This window comes from Chiloscyllium plagiosum, unplaced genomic scaffold (assembly GCF_037043375.1).
Source record: "Chiloscyllium plagiosum isolate Xiang-an unplaced genomic scaffold, Cpla_swu_hap1 HiC_scaffold_45, whole genome shotgun sequence".
NCBI lineage: Eukaryota > Metazoa > Chordata > Chondrichthyes > Orectolobiformes > Hemiscylliidae > Chiloscyllium > Chiloscyllium plagiosum.
In genome coordinates this window covers 63,021,126-63,035,636 of record NW_028270183.1, presented here as the reverse complement: position 1 = coordinate 63,035,636, position 14,511 = coordinate 63,021,126, and the positions used below count along the sequence as shown (strand labels likewise).

General features: G+C 43.8%; 1 non-coding gene across 1 annotated transcript; it reads right to left on the bottom strand.

The window, feature by feature from the left end:
- Positions 1 to 3,592: 3,592 nt before the first annotated feature.
- On the bottom strand, positions 3,593 to 3,665 carry trnar-ucg (transfer RNA arginine (anticodon UCG)). The gene has a single exon. It is a non-coding gene; the product is annotated as a tRNA-Arg (tRNA).
- Between the last annotated feature and the right edge of the window lie 10,846 nt (positions 3,666 to 14,511).

Here is a 14,511-nt window from a genome sequence, read left to right as displayed (position 1 = left end):
GAGTGGGCACATTCACAGATCTGGATGAGCTGTACCTTAGGCTGACGCGAATGATGAGTGAGGAGATTACAGTCTCTTAACCTTTCATTTTTGTTTTGCCTCTGGCCAGAGAGAAGGTGTGATAGGACAGGATAATACCTAATATTGGTACAACCTTCAGAGTGCTAAGAATACCGTATGGAGTTAAATACCACCATGTCTAACATCAGTGAGAGGGGAAAAATGCAGAAACTTCTGTGGGCTGTTGAGGCTGGCTCATTAAATATATTCAGGGTAGAGGCAGACTGATTTTTATACAAGGTTTATGGGGAAAATGCAGATAAGTGGAATGGGGGAATTCCAAAATAGATCTCAACTAATTGAGTGGAAAAACAGATTCAGTGAGTGCAGCGACATACTATTGTTTCTATGTAGAATTGTATCATTTTTACAATAGCCTTGTATTCACTGGAAAATCAACCTCTCTCGCTATGGAGTGAGACACAGTTTGGAATGCAGTCGACAGATTCATGGAATTCAAAAATGCAGGACTATAAGACAAAAAGTACCAAGGAACTGTGACAATGCGAATGGCTGTCGGGATGAAGATTAGCATCAGCGCAGTCAGCACTACCAAAAGGAAGAGCTCAGTAAGACACCGTCCAGGGCCAAGCAGTGACCTTGGCTGGGGAGCAGGTAGTCAGTGGCCAGGTGTTAAGGAGTGCCTAATGACGAAGTGCTACATCACTGCAGTGTCTCCCTCCTTCTCTAACCAAAATTAAATGTGAAGGGGTAGAAGAGAGACACATGCTATTGGTAGCAGAGTAAGTAGTAATGTTTGGCTCAAGAGGCTTTGGAAATCGGAAGCTCAGCAAAAACTACAGGTAAGCTCAAGTAAAGTCCTTTCAACTTTAGTTTTGCAGCAGTGGTGATAGCAATTAGGACAGTTGCACATTCCTCCTACGGAATGTGGGACCTCAGGTAAATTTCCACTGTCCCTGAAGACTACACGTGTGGAAAGTGAACCCAGCTGCAACTCCTGGGAGACCGTGTTCGGGAGCTGGAGCTGAATGCGTTCAGGATCATCCGAGATGCTGAGAACTTCATAATTAAGAGCTTTCTTGTTGTGGTCACACCCGAGAACCGCAAAAATCATGACTGAAATATCCCAGTCCCACGTTAAGATCTATGCCATGAGTTCATCAGGTTTACCTGTCAGTCCTGTTGCATTTCAATTAAGAAACATTAATCCAACAGGAAGTCCTTGCTTCCTGCTGTTTTCAAGACAGAAATGAGGTGGGCGACGACCTGGAATGGCGAATGGAGTAGGCAGGGAGTGCAGGAATCCCCTGTGGCCATTCCCATCAAAAACAAATACACCGTTTTGAATACTGTTCAGTGGAATGACGGTTCAGGGAAAAGCAGCAGTAGTCAGGCGAGAATTCTTTCAATGTCTCAGATCAGTTCCTATCCCGAGAACATCAGCGTCAATGTCCCGTCCTCTACTCGGTCCGACAGTTCACACTTCTTCATTCTCCTCTGATTCCATTTGCTAAACAGTTTCTCAAGATTTACAAAGCTGGAGCTTAAATTATATGGTTTGCTTCCCAAACATTTTTCCAACTGTCAACTGACAATATTTTCACAGTATCTCTTCACAATCCACTGGCTTGCACCATGTCCAGGGATGAGAAGTCCCGTTTGGTGGAGAGATTCCCGAGGCTGGTGAGTTTCATTTTGGAACAAAGATGGTTAAGTCGCAATTTCCTGCGGTTGTTTGTAATGATGGGAGAGGGAGCGGTGGGGAATGAGCACTTTGACGAGCAGGAGGAAGTGTTGCCACTCACCAGAGTCAGAGACAGGGATGAAAGGAATCTAATGAAAAGCAGCACTTCTGCTCAGGACGTCCAATAACAACTGCAGAAACCCGATGTGTCGACCAGTGTATCTGGAAAGAGAAACAGAGATCATGTTTTAAATATGGAACAGTTCTGATGAAGAACTCGAGTTTCCCAAGTCTAATCAAATTACAGGCCTGGTTTGCAAAATAGGTTTTCTGAACTTTGAGCACAAAATTGCACCAGCAGGAAAGCATTCATAACGTCGGTAGCAGGATTCGAATCTACGTGGGGAAACCCAAACGGATACCTGTTTCACCGCCTTAACCACCCGGCCATGAGTACAGACCGCCGTTCGGGGTTGAGCATTGACCAAATCAGCCGTGATCTCATTGAAAGCTGCCGTTGACTTGATGAGCTAAATGCTCCCATCTCCTTTCATACCTTTGCTGTCATTTGTAAGGTGCGAGGCACCAATGTAAAAGAAGAAAAGCACAAAGGTAGGAAAAGACATTTGCAGCCAAATTGAGTCAAAATTATTTATTGAAAGGAAAATCACATTGGCAATTTGCCATATCTCTTTGCGAACATGACCAGCAGAGGTAAGCAAGGGAGCTATTGGTCTGAGTATTCTTGGACCTTAAACAAACAAAGGTTAGTGACATATCATTTCTTTTTCTGGCGAACGAAATGGTCTTTCCTGATGGTTACAATGAAAGAGATGGTTCCCAATAAAAGACAGAGATTAATTCGCATCTAGATATATTTCAATGTGACACAATTCATTTTCAGTCCCTAATTACCACAGAGATGGAGGGGGTGAGTTACTTTTCTTCACTCTTCAACTCCTCAGCACGGAGGTACAAACATGAAACCGCTAGAGATGGAGTTCTTGAATTGGGAACCAGAGACACTGAAGAAACTAGGCAAAAGTGAGGGCTGTAGATGCTGGAAACCTGACTTTAGATCAGAGTGATGCTGGAAAAGCACAGTAGGTCAGGCAGCATCCGAGGAGCAGGAAAGTCAACGTTTCTGTTGCCAGTCATGCTCCGTTGCACAAGCAATTTTCGTTATTGGCTCAGATTTCCAGCACCTGCAGCTATTTATTTTATGTTAACCTTCATAATGTTTTGGACAAAACCAATGACCTGCCAGCATCGGAAAATCGGCAGAAGTACTGGTACACCGATATGTTTGCTGAACAATACAGCCATTCCATGAGCGGGAATACGATCCGGGCCACGGTGCTGAGAATACCGAATCCTCACAAGTAAATAACAAGACAATGCAATAGATACTATCGTATTTGGTGTAAATAAAACACCCTTTCTGAACATTTTCGTTGAAGATTTTTTTCAACTTGTCTTCAAAGATTTCCAAAGTGGGAAAAGGCCATTCCGCCCGTGTGCATTGCGACTAATTGGAGAGCCATCTATTCTACTCGCAGTTTCGAACTTTGGCCCAAAGTCTCGTGAGTTCTAATGTTTCGAGGTCAAATGTCAATGAGGTTATCCTATGTTCTTACATGGCACAACAATGGGGCAGAAGTATGACACTTCCAGAACGAAATGTAACTCTTTTGAGGAACTCATGCACATTTTCACCCACAGAGGGAGACACACCAGAAGATACCCCCAAAATGTCGAAGGTGTCCATTGTGGAGAGCTGGAATTTGAAATGGGCAACAGGACAAATGCAAGCTTTCCATGCGGAAGCACAGAGGCGACGTCCCGAGAGCGTCAACGCAGACCACGGTTAAAGCAAAACATTCCCCTCGAGCCAGGTAGGACTCGAACCTACAATCTTCTGATCCGAAGTCAGACGCGTTATCCATTACGCCACTGGCCCAAGAGACAAGCCAATCGTTGGCAGAATGTCGATATGTAATTCCATGGACTTTCACGGAATCAGAATTAAAAAGGTGAACAAGCACCGAAGATAATCACCAACAGTGCTTCACTTCGAAGTTTCCAATTTGTGAAGCAGTGCCTTTCACTGGCAAAGGAGAAACATTTGTCCTCAGCTGCCTGCTTCAGAGTCGCCTCCTTCTCTGCTGGAAGTTTCCATCGTTTTATTCACAGTCACGACGCGATTTCATGATCCACTCCAGTGAAAAAGTGTCATGTTGTCGTCCAAGCAAGACCTTGCAGATACTCAGCGAGAAACCTCTGGTCATTTCGAGCTCAGGATGTGGAATTAGACGAGATGCGTGACACCTTTTATTGGCGCCGCCACTTCACTGCAAATTAGCGGCTCATAACGAGCCGTTGTTAGCATCAGCTTGATTTGTACCTTCCTGCAGTGCATTTGCTAAACAACATCAGATAGCTCCCATCCGGCCCAGCTGACTTATCCATTTTCACACTCTGCAGTATTTCTAATATCACTTCCTTGTGAACCTCAATCTCTTCTCGTCTAGACGCAAGAAGCTCTGCATCTTCCTCGCCAACATTTTCATTTTCTATAGCGAACACTGTCGAAAAATATTTATTTAGTGCTTCCCCCATTTCCTCTGTCTCCACACACAACTTCCCACTATTATGCTTGATTGTCCCAAATTTAACTCTCGTCATTCTTTTATTCCTGACATACCTATGGAAAGCCTTAGGGTTAACCCTGAACCTATGTGCCAACAACTTCTCATGTCTCCTCCTGGCACTTCTCGGCTCTCTTTTTAGGTCTTTCCTGATATCGTTGGAACCCTCGAGCGCTCTAACTGAGTTTTCACATTTTGTCCTAACATAAGACTTCTTATTCTTCTTGACCAGGGATTCCAATTCCTTAGTAAACCACGGCCCACGCGTTCTATATCTTCCTCCCTGCCTGACAGGTGCATACTTATCTCGGACATGCAGGAGCTTTTCCTTGAATAAGCTCCACATTTTAATGTGCTCACACCCTGCAGTTTCCTACCCCATTCTACGCTTCCTAAATCTTACCTCATTGCATCGTAATTTCTCTTCCACCAGCTGTAACTCTTGCTCCGTGGAGTACTCCTATCCCTTTCAATCACGAAAATAAACCTGAGAGAATTGTGATCGCTGTCTCCAAAATGCTCACCTACTTCCGTTTCTAAAACCTGGCCATGCTCGTTACCCAGTACTAAATCGAAAGTGGCTTCGTCCCTTGAAGGCATGTCTACGTACTGTGTCAGGAAGCCCTCCTGCATACACTGGGCAAAAACTGACCCATCTATAGTACTCGTACTGTAGTGATCCCAGTCAATATTTGGATATTGTCTTGAGTGTTCCAGAGCTTTTCATTGTCACAGAGTCCAGGTGAAGTTTGCATTCCTCACGTACGTGAGCGAGAATTCTTTCAATGTCTCAGATCAGTTCCTGTCCCGAGAACTTCAGAGTCCATGTCCCGTCCTCTACTCGGTTCTACAGTTCACACTTCTTCATCCTCCTCTGATTCCATTTCCCAAAGAGTTTATCAAGATTTCCAAGGCTGGAGCCTACATTATATGGTTTGCTTCCTAAAAAATGTTTCAAACTGCCAACTGACAATATTTTCACAGTATCTCTTCACAATCCTCTGGCTTGCACCATGTCCAGGGATGAGAAGTCCCGTTTGGTGGAGAGATTCCCGAGGCTGGTGAGTTTCATTTTGGAACAAAGTTGGTTAAGTGGCAATTTCCTGCGGTTGTTTGTAATGATGGGAGAGGGAGCGGTGGGGAATGAGCACTTTGACGAGCAGGAGGAAGTGTTGCCACTGACCCGAGTCAGAGAACAGTGGACAGGGAGGAAAGGAATCTAATGAAAAGCAGCACTTCTGCTTAGGACGTTCAATAACAACTGCAGAAACCCGATGTGTCGAGCAGTGTATCTGGAAAGAGAAACAGAGATCATGTTTTAAATATGAAACATTTCTGATGAAGAACTCGAGTTTCCCAAGTCTAATCAAATTACAGGCCTGGTTTGCAAAATAGGTTTTCTGAACTTTGAGCGAAAATTGTACCAGCACGAAAGCATTCATAACGTAGTCAGCAGGATTCAAAACTACGTGGGGAAACCGCAATGGATTTCTAATCCATCGCCTTAACCACTCGGGCATGACTACAGACAGCTCAGGCGCGTTGAGCATTGACCAAATCAGCCGTGATCGCATTGAAAGCTACCGTTGACTTGATGAGCGAAATGCTTCTGTCTCCTTTCATACCTTTGCTGTCATTTGTAAGGTGCGAGACACCAATGTAAAAGAAGAAAAGCACAAAGGTAGGAAAATATATTTGCAGCCAAACTGAGTCAAAATTATTTATTGAAAGGAAAATCACACTTGGCAATTTGCTAGATCTCTTTGCGAACATGACCAGCAGTGGTCAGCAAGGGAGCTATTGGTCTGAGTATTCTTGGACCTGAAGCAAACAAAGGTTAGTGACATATTCATTTCTTTTTCTGGCGAACGAAATGGTCTTTCCTGATAGTTACAATGAAAGAGATGGTTCCCAATAAAAGACAGAGATTAATTCGCATCTGGATATCTTTCAATGTGACACGATTCATTTTCAGTCCCTAATTACCCCAGAGATGTCGGGGGTGAGTTACTTTTCTTCACTCTTCAACTCCTCAGCACGGAGGTACAAACATGAAACCGCTAGAGATGGAGTTCTTGAAATGGGAACCAGAGACACTGAAGAAACTAGGCAAAAGTGAGGACTGTAGATGCTGGAAACCTGACTTTAGATCAGAGTGATGCTGGAAAAGCACAGCAGGTCAGGCAGCATCCGAGGAGCAGGAAAGTCGACGTGTCTCTTGCCAGTCTTGCTCCGTTGCCCAAACAATTTTCGTTTTAACAGAGATAATGTTTTAAGTATGGAACTTTTCTGATGAAGAACTCGAGATCCAAAGTGTAATTAAATTACCGTCCTCGTTTGCAAAATAGGTTTTATGAAATTTGAGCGAAAATTCGCTCAGCAGCAAATCATTCATAACGTAGTCAGCAGGATTCGGACGTACCCGGGGAAACCCCAATGGATTTTTAACCTATCACCTTAACCACTCGGCCATGAGTACTGACTAAAAAGCAGAGTTGAGCATTAACCAAATCAGCCGTGATCTCATTGAAAGCTGTTGCTGACTTGATGAGCTAAATGCTTCCATCTCCTCTCCCACATCTGCTGTCAATTGTAAGGTGCGAGACACCAATGTAAAAGAAAAAAAGCACAAAGTTAGGAAAAGATATTTGCAGCCAAACTGAGTCAAAAGTATTGATTGAAAGGAAAATAACACTTGGCAATTTGCTCGATCTCTTTGCAAACATGACGAGCAGAGGCAATCAAGGGAGCTATTGATCTGAGTGTTCTTGGACATGAAACAATCAAAGGTTAGTGACATATTCATTTCTTTTTCTGGCGAAGGAACTGGTCTTTCCAGATGCTCACAATGAAAGAGATTTTTCCCAATAAAAGACGACAAATAAATCCTATCTAACGCTGACACCATCGTGAGCGCTGCTGTTTCACAATGCCACAGAGTCAGGGTCAATTCCCTCCTCAAGCAACTGAATGTGTGGAGTTTGCACATTCTCCCCGTGGCTACATGCACCTGCTCTGGTTTTCTCCCACAGTCCAAAAATGTACCGGTTAGGTGAAATGGCCATGCTAAATTGACGGGATGAATGGAGAGGAATGCATTTGGGCTGGGGCGGGTCGGAATTGCTGGGCCAAAGGCCCTGTTTCCACATTGTGAGTATTCTAATCTACAGTAATCAATGGCCAAGGTATGGCGCACGTTGTTCGATGGGGCATATATGACTTTTCGATTGTTTTTCATCAAAGTTTCTTTACAATTCAAACGGGAGTGGAAGAAGGGGAATTAATCTCTCCCATAATTCTTGCCTTCTTTTATCATTCACAGGCGGTATTTTTCCTGTTCGTTTTTTTTTACACTGTGGTTAATGTTCGTGTTCTTGTTAACTACACCGGCTGGTTTCCTCTTTCCTCAATGTTCCTCATCTCTACCCAAACACATTTTCCATCCTTATCTCCTGAATCAAAGTAATCTCTAACCATTGCATAATTGCCACGGAAACTGGGCTTTTTACACGCCTGTGTATGTCATGTTCCAATATTAATTGATCGTTTACTGTGTTGCAATTGCGCATGAGAAGAAGAAAACAGAAGAGAGGCAGGTGGTCCTGAGTTTCAAACGCACGTAATTGCAGCTAAAACGCAGATTAATGCACACGATGCGATCAAGAAACCATGCACCGAACCGTCAGGAAGCACACAATAAGTACAATGCTGGATATCATGTCAGGAACAGGACCAGAAACACAACAGAAATACGTCTCTTGGATACTATTTTGGACGTATTTCTCAATGCGCTATCGTGTTTTACATATGTTCCATCGAGAGTTACCTCGCACAAGGAAGTAACCAGAGCTGCAGTCATATAATCCGAGTCCCAAGTCCCGGAGTCAGAGACACTCAGTGCCCTGTGTGTACCTACAAGGAACAGCTGTACATGGGGTTTACAGGGTAACTGAACTGCATGAATGCAGCTCGATGGTCGTCTGTCTGCTTCTCCTCTATAGTTTTCTGTGCAGTCCCTGGGTGCAATCTTGTCAACTACGTTTGTCTGGCACAAGATGGGCATTGGTCACTTGTCTCTGAGAGAGGCTGTTGGTTTATGTGTTGTCATAATTCCGAGTGTAAGGAGGAATCTGGTTGTCAGTTCCCAGAAACTTACTTTAATAAATAGAAGCGTGCTTTGTAACTTGCCACGTGGCATATCCTCATTGCGAAGTTCGTATACTGCGATTCACGTTGCGGGACTATCCAATTTTGGCAAAGAATTTGTGTGGCAGTCACGAGTTGCCACGACCAGCTATCCCTAGTAGCAATACGGACAAATGACAAGAATTAGAAATTCGATTAGAGCAGCAAAGGTTTAATGTGACAGGGCAAACAGATGGCAGCCAGATGATTTCTAGGTGTAGGGCAATCACCCAAGAAACCTTTTCATGTGAATATCTGTGCATCAGTAGAATCTGGGACCCAAGTAGTCTATGTTGGTTATTCATATTCCAGACAACTTGTGTTGTTCCCCGTTTACTCTGAAAGTGCATAGACATAGTTATTTCACCGTTATTTCTAAAGAAGATCCTGCATTGAATCTGTTCGCTGTTTTTTTGATGCTGTGGCGAAAAAGTGGGCAATCGCGATGTGAAACGTTGCTATACTTTCATTTCCTTCATTACTGTCCTGGCGAGGGAGATAGGTGATTGGCTCTCTCGATCAGATGGGGGCACCAGGGCATTGATAGCCTAATTTAATCACGGATATAATTGGAAATGTTCACTTTTAATGGTTCGTTGTTGTTCTGTTTTGTTTTATGATACTTGAGTACTTTCTGGGACTTGGCAATAAACTAAATCTCCAGTAGGTTTGGAATTGCCTCGCGCGTTATTTGTGTGAACAGTTTATATCAGAGACGATTCACAGTGCATCACAGACAGCACTTAAGCTTCGGTGTGTCACGGTACTGCCTTTTCAGTTCTGACTCAGAACCACATTAAGAGCTGTCAGTTTTTGGATTCGCTGGAGAGCAAAGTGGGTAATGCGATATGGGAGGTATTTTTCTTTCGCCAAAATCTTTGATGGCAAACTTGGGAAAGTGTCAAGAAGAATGGTCATTGGAAGCAAATATCCGGAAAACCTTCAGCTCTGGATCGGTTGGGCCCATCCACCCTCCAAACAAAATAGCCAAACTCGCTGACTGAGTAACAAACATCATACGTTTTTTGCAAATGGTGTATTCAAACCGTTGCCGGTGACTGGAGCATCTCAAAGTTGTCGAGCATGGAAACAAATCCCGCGATCCAACTTGCCTTTGCTGAATAGATAACCAAAATTAATCCATACATATCTGCCAAATTTGTGCTGTATCTCTCCGAGGTCTTCCTGTCTTTCAACCCATTCAGATGCCTTTGAAATATTGTGTGTGCACCAGACTCTGCCACTAAATGTGGCAATTCATTCCACCCACACAAATGTTCTGTGTGAAAAACATGTGTCCTTCACATCCCTTTTAAAATTTTTCATCTCTCACATTAAACGTTTGTTATGTAGATTTGAACTCGCGTGTCTTGTGAAAAAGTGCTCCCTGACTATTTCCTCTGTCTGTCTTCCTCATTATTTTATCTGCTTCTGTGAGGCCATATCTAAGCCCTGAAGCTCCTGGGAATCGGACGAAGCCTATTCAGTTTCGTTCTCATGTCCAAGCAGTGCAAACCTTGCAAATCCTTGGAAAGGTTTTCTAAACTTACACTTGCAAGAAGTGTGTACAGCTGCAGCACTTGTTTGACCGCGTGGTCACTCTGGAACTGCGGGTGGACTCACTGTGGAGCATCAGCAATTCTGGAGAGTTATGTTGCCTCCCAGGTGCTCAAGTCAGGGATGTCGCCCATCGGCTGAAGAGCATTCGAAAAGGGGATTGTGAACAGCCAGTTGTCTTGGTGCATACAGGCACCAACGAAAAAAAAACGAGACGAGAACCTTCAGGGAAAATTCAGGGAGCTCGGAGAGAAATTAAAGAGGAGGACCTCAAAGGCAGTAATCTCATGATTACTGCCGGTGCCATGTGACTACCAGCGTAGAAATGAATAATAAAAGGCACGATGAACACGTGACTTTAGGAATTGTGCTGCAGGGCGAGTTTCAGATTTGTTGGATTTTGCGAACAGTTCTGGGGAATGTGGGACTATAAGAAAATTGACGATCTACATCTGAACCAGACGGGAACGAATGTATTTTCGGGAGGTTTTGCTACTGCTGTTGGGGACGTTTAATACTAATGTGGCAGGGGGCTGGGAACAACAAGATTAAACAAGTCGGCAGTGTGGTGGAAACTGGAAACGCTCAGAATCTGGAAGATAACATTACAAAAGGGAAGGGTGAGCAGAGAGCAGATGAATGCAAAAGAACTGGTGGCCTGAAATGCATCTACTTTAATGCATGGAGTATAGACAGATGAACTTCGGGCATAGGTTGGTGCCTGGGAATATGACGTTATTGCGATCACAGAGATTTAGTTGAAGGAAGGGCATGGTTGGCAACCAATTGTTCTAGGATATAGACGCTTCAGACGGGACAGGGAGGGAAGTAAAAGGGGAAGGAGTTGCATTGCTGGTCAGGGATGATATCATGGTTGTGCGAAAGGAGGACACAATGTAGGGCTTGGGTCGTGAGACACTATGGATGGAGCAGTGAAATAAGAAGGGTGAGGTTAGATTTTTGGGGCTGTAATACAGTTAATAGTTAAACAGACCATGGAAAGACGTAGAGGCAATAATTTAGTGTTGATTGGAGTTTTCCCAACATTGACCGGGATACTCTTGTCGTTAGAGGTCTGGATGGGGATACCATTTGTAAGAAGCCTCTAGGTGAGTTTTCTGGAGCGGCATATCAATAGTCCGATGAGGGAATAGGCCATATTGGAACTGATATTGGGCAATAAGCCAGGGCTGGTGATAGCAGTTGCCGTGGGTGATTTCTTTGGGAAGTGTCCAATATTCTGTAAGTTTTAGAATACTCATTGACAAAGATGAGAGTGGTCCTGAGGAAAGAGTACTAAACTGGGCCAAAGCTAAATATATCAAAATTATGCAGGAGGTCGGACATGTGGATTGGACACAGCTATTGTAGGAAAGTCCACAGTTCATATGTGGCAGGCTTTCAAAGATAGGTTAAATATAGTGCAGGATAGGCTTATCCCGTTGAAGGCAAAGGATTTGGAAGGCAATATTCGTGAACAGTTGATGACAGGACAATTGTACGACTCGCCAAGAGGAACAGGGAAGCATACATAACGCCTCGGCAGCCAAGAACATAATGGTATCTGGAGGAACATGGGAAGAGAAGGACAAGTCTTAAACGAGGAATCAAGGGGGTTAAAACGGGTCATGAAACAACTTCGCGTGGGCACAATTAAGGAGAATCCTAAAGCCTATTATTCATATATAAGAAGCAAGCGGGTAACCAGAGAAAGGATTGGCCCACTAAAGGAAAATGAAGGAAGGCTGTATGTCGAATCTGAGAGAGTGGGTATGATTCTGAATGATTATTTTGCATCAGTGTTCACTGAGGAGAGGAACATGATGAATGTTGAGTCTAGAGTAAAACATTTGATTAGTCTGGATCATGTTGCCATAAATAGGGAAGCTGTGTTGGGCAGGCTAGGGGTAATTAATGTGGACAAATCCCCAGGAACGGATGGGATCTATCCCTGGTTCCTGAGTGAGATGAGAGAGGAAATAGCTGGGGCCCTGACAGATATCTTCGAGGCATCCTTCATCACAGGTGAGGTTCTGGCCGACTGGAACGTTACTCATATTGTCCCCTGTACAAGAAGGATAGTAGGGATATTCCGGATAACTACAGAACAATGGGCCTAACATCAGTGTTGGGAAAGTTGCTGGAGAAGGTACTGAGGGATAGGATCTATTCATATTTAGAAAATAACGTGCATATCAGTGAGAGGCACAGAGTTTTTCGGGGAAGTGCCCAAGTTGATAGATGAAGGAAAGGCTGTTGATGTCATATACATGCACTACAGCATGGAGTTAGATAAGGTTCCCCATGATAACCAAATACAGAACGTAAAGTAACATGGTGTGCAGGGCGTTCTAGACAGGTGGATAAAGAATTAGTTGAGCAATAGGAGACAGAGAATGGCAGTTGAATGGAGTTTCTGGAAATGGAGAAAGATGACCAGTAGTGCTCCACAGGGGTCAGTGTTGTGACCACTGTTGTTTGTGATATACATAAATGATCTGGAAGAGAGCACTGTTGGAATGATCAGAAAGTTTGTAGATGACACGAAGATTTCTGGATGAGCAGAAAGTATAAGTGACTGTTAAAGAATACAGGAGCATATAGATATACTGGAAAGTTGGGCGGAAAAGTGGCAGCTAGAGTTCAAAACAGACAAATATGAGGTGACGCATTTCGGTCAGTCTAATTATAGATGAGGTTAAACAATGAACGGAAGAGCTTTGGGAAAAAAAGTTGATGGACAGAGAGATCTGTGAGTGCACGTCCATTATACACTGAAGGTTGCTGCACAGGTGGATAGAGTGGTCAAGCAGGCATATAGTATGCTTGGCTTCATTGGATGGGGTATTGAATAAAATAGCTGGCAAGTCATGATAATATTGAACAATGCATTGGTCTGGCCACACTTAGAATACTGTGTAAATTTCTGGTCGCCACATTACCAAAAGGATGTGGACGCTTTGGAGAGGGCGTGTAAAAGGTTTAAGTGGATGTAGCCTCGTATGGAAGGTGCAATCTAGGAAGAGAGGTTGAGTAGGTTAGGTTTGTTTTCATTAGAAAAAAAAGAGTTTGAGGAGGACCTTTTTGAGGTATACAAAATCATGAAGGGTACAGACAGGGTAGATAGAGAAAAGTTTTATTTCCCAGGTTGAAGGATTAAATAACGAGAGGTCACGCTTTCAAGGTGAGAGGTGAAAAGTTTAAGGGGGATACACGTGGCAACTACTTGACACAGCGGGTGATGGGTGACTGGAACGCGTTCCCAGCAGAGACGGGAGCGGTAATCACGGTAGATACATTTAAGATGCGTCTGGACAGATGCATGAGTAGGTGGGGAGCAGAGGGATACAGATGCTTAGGAATTGGGTGACAGGTTTAAACAGTAGATTTGGATCGGCTCAGGCTTGAATGGATGAAGGGCCTGTTCCTTGTCTGTACATTTTCTTTGGTCTTTCTTCTTAAATTACGCCAATTTCATTACAAAATTTGCGAGGTCTAAGTGCCTGAAGTGAATCGATGCGGAAAGACTAGTCATAACAAATCTGAGTGTGTGGTACCGTGGTCGAGCGGTCTAATATGCTGGATTTTAAGCTTCAGTTTCTATCGAATCGTGGCTTCAAATACCAGCATCGTAAGTGTGCTCCTATGTGGCGATGTATGTGAGACAACTGCGCATGTGTGGATGCCTTTTAATTTGAGTGTTTGCAGCTCCTCAGTGAGCTTACCCTCTCGGTGATAAAATCACCGACTATCTCTGAAAACAATGCAAGTTCCGGCTGTCCGACGTATTCTCATATCCCGTCGATAACTTTGCTTTTGGATATCTGCGTTGCCAGTTTCTGTATCTCAAATGGTCGGCACAATTGGCTGAAATGTTGATGGTTCGAACCCACCCAGGGAATAAGCCTCAAATATTTCAGCACAAGCATTTACCCCAACCATGTATTGACATTGGAACCGGGAAAACTCACCCATGATTCACCCCATGTCCGCAGGGAGTGAGACGTTTACACGCAGCAGAATACGACATCACTTTCTCCAAGCTCCCGATGCCAACAGAAAGCGGCCACTGCAGCTTCAATCAGCGACTTTCTGCCAAGCCATGGGAAACAACTCGTGGAAACTCCTTCCTTAGTAACAGCTCTTTCCGTGTCAAAGGAGCAAAACTTTCACTTTAAATTGGAAAGAGCTTCAGGACATTGGAATGTTGCTCCAGTTCTTGGAACATGTTATCAACAAAACTCCTGACTTGAAAATAAGAAGTGGTAAAGGTTTTAGGTAGAAAGAACAAATAAAGTGTTGATTGAGACGACTCTGTCTCGTCAGCAGATGGGAAATGCCCAATACTGTAAACGGAAATGATTGGGTTTCCTTAGGTAATTTCCCGACTGATTTACTGTCTGTCAGAGTGATTGG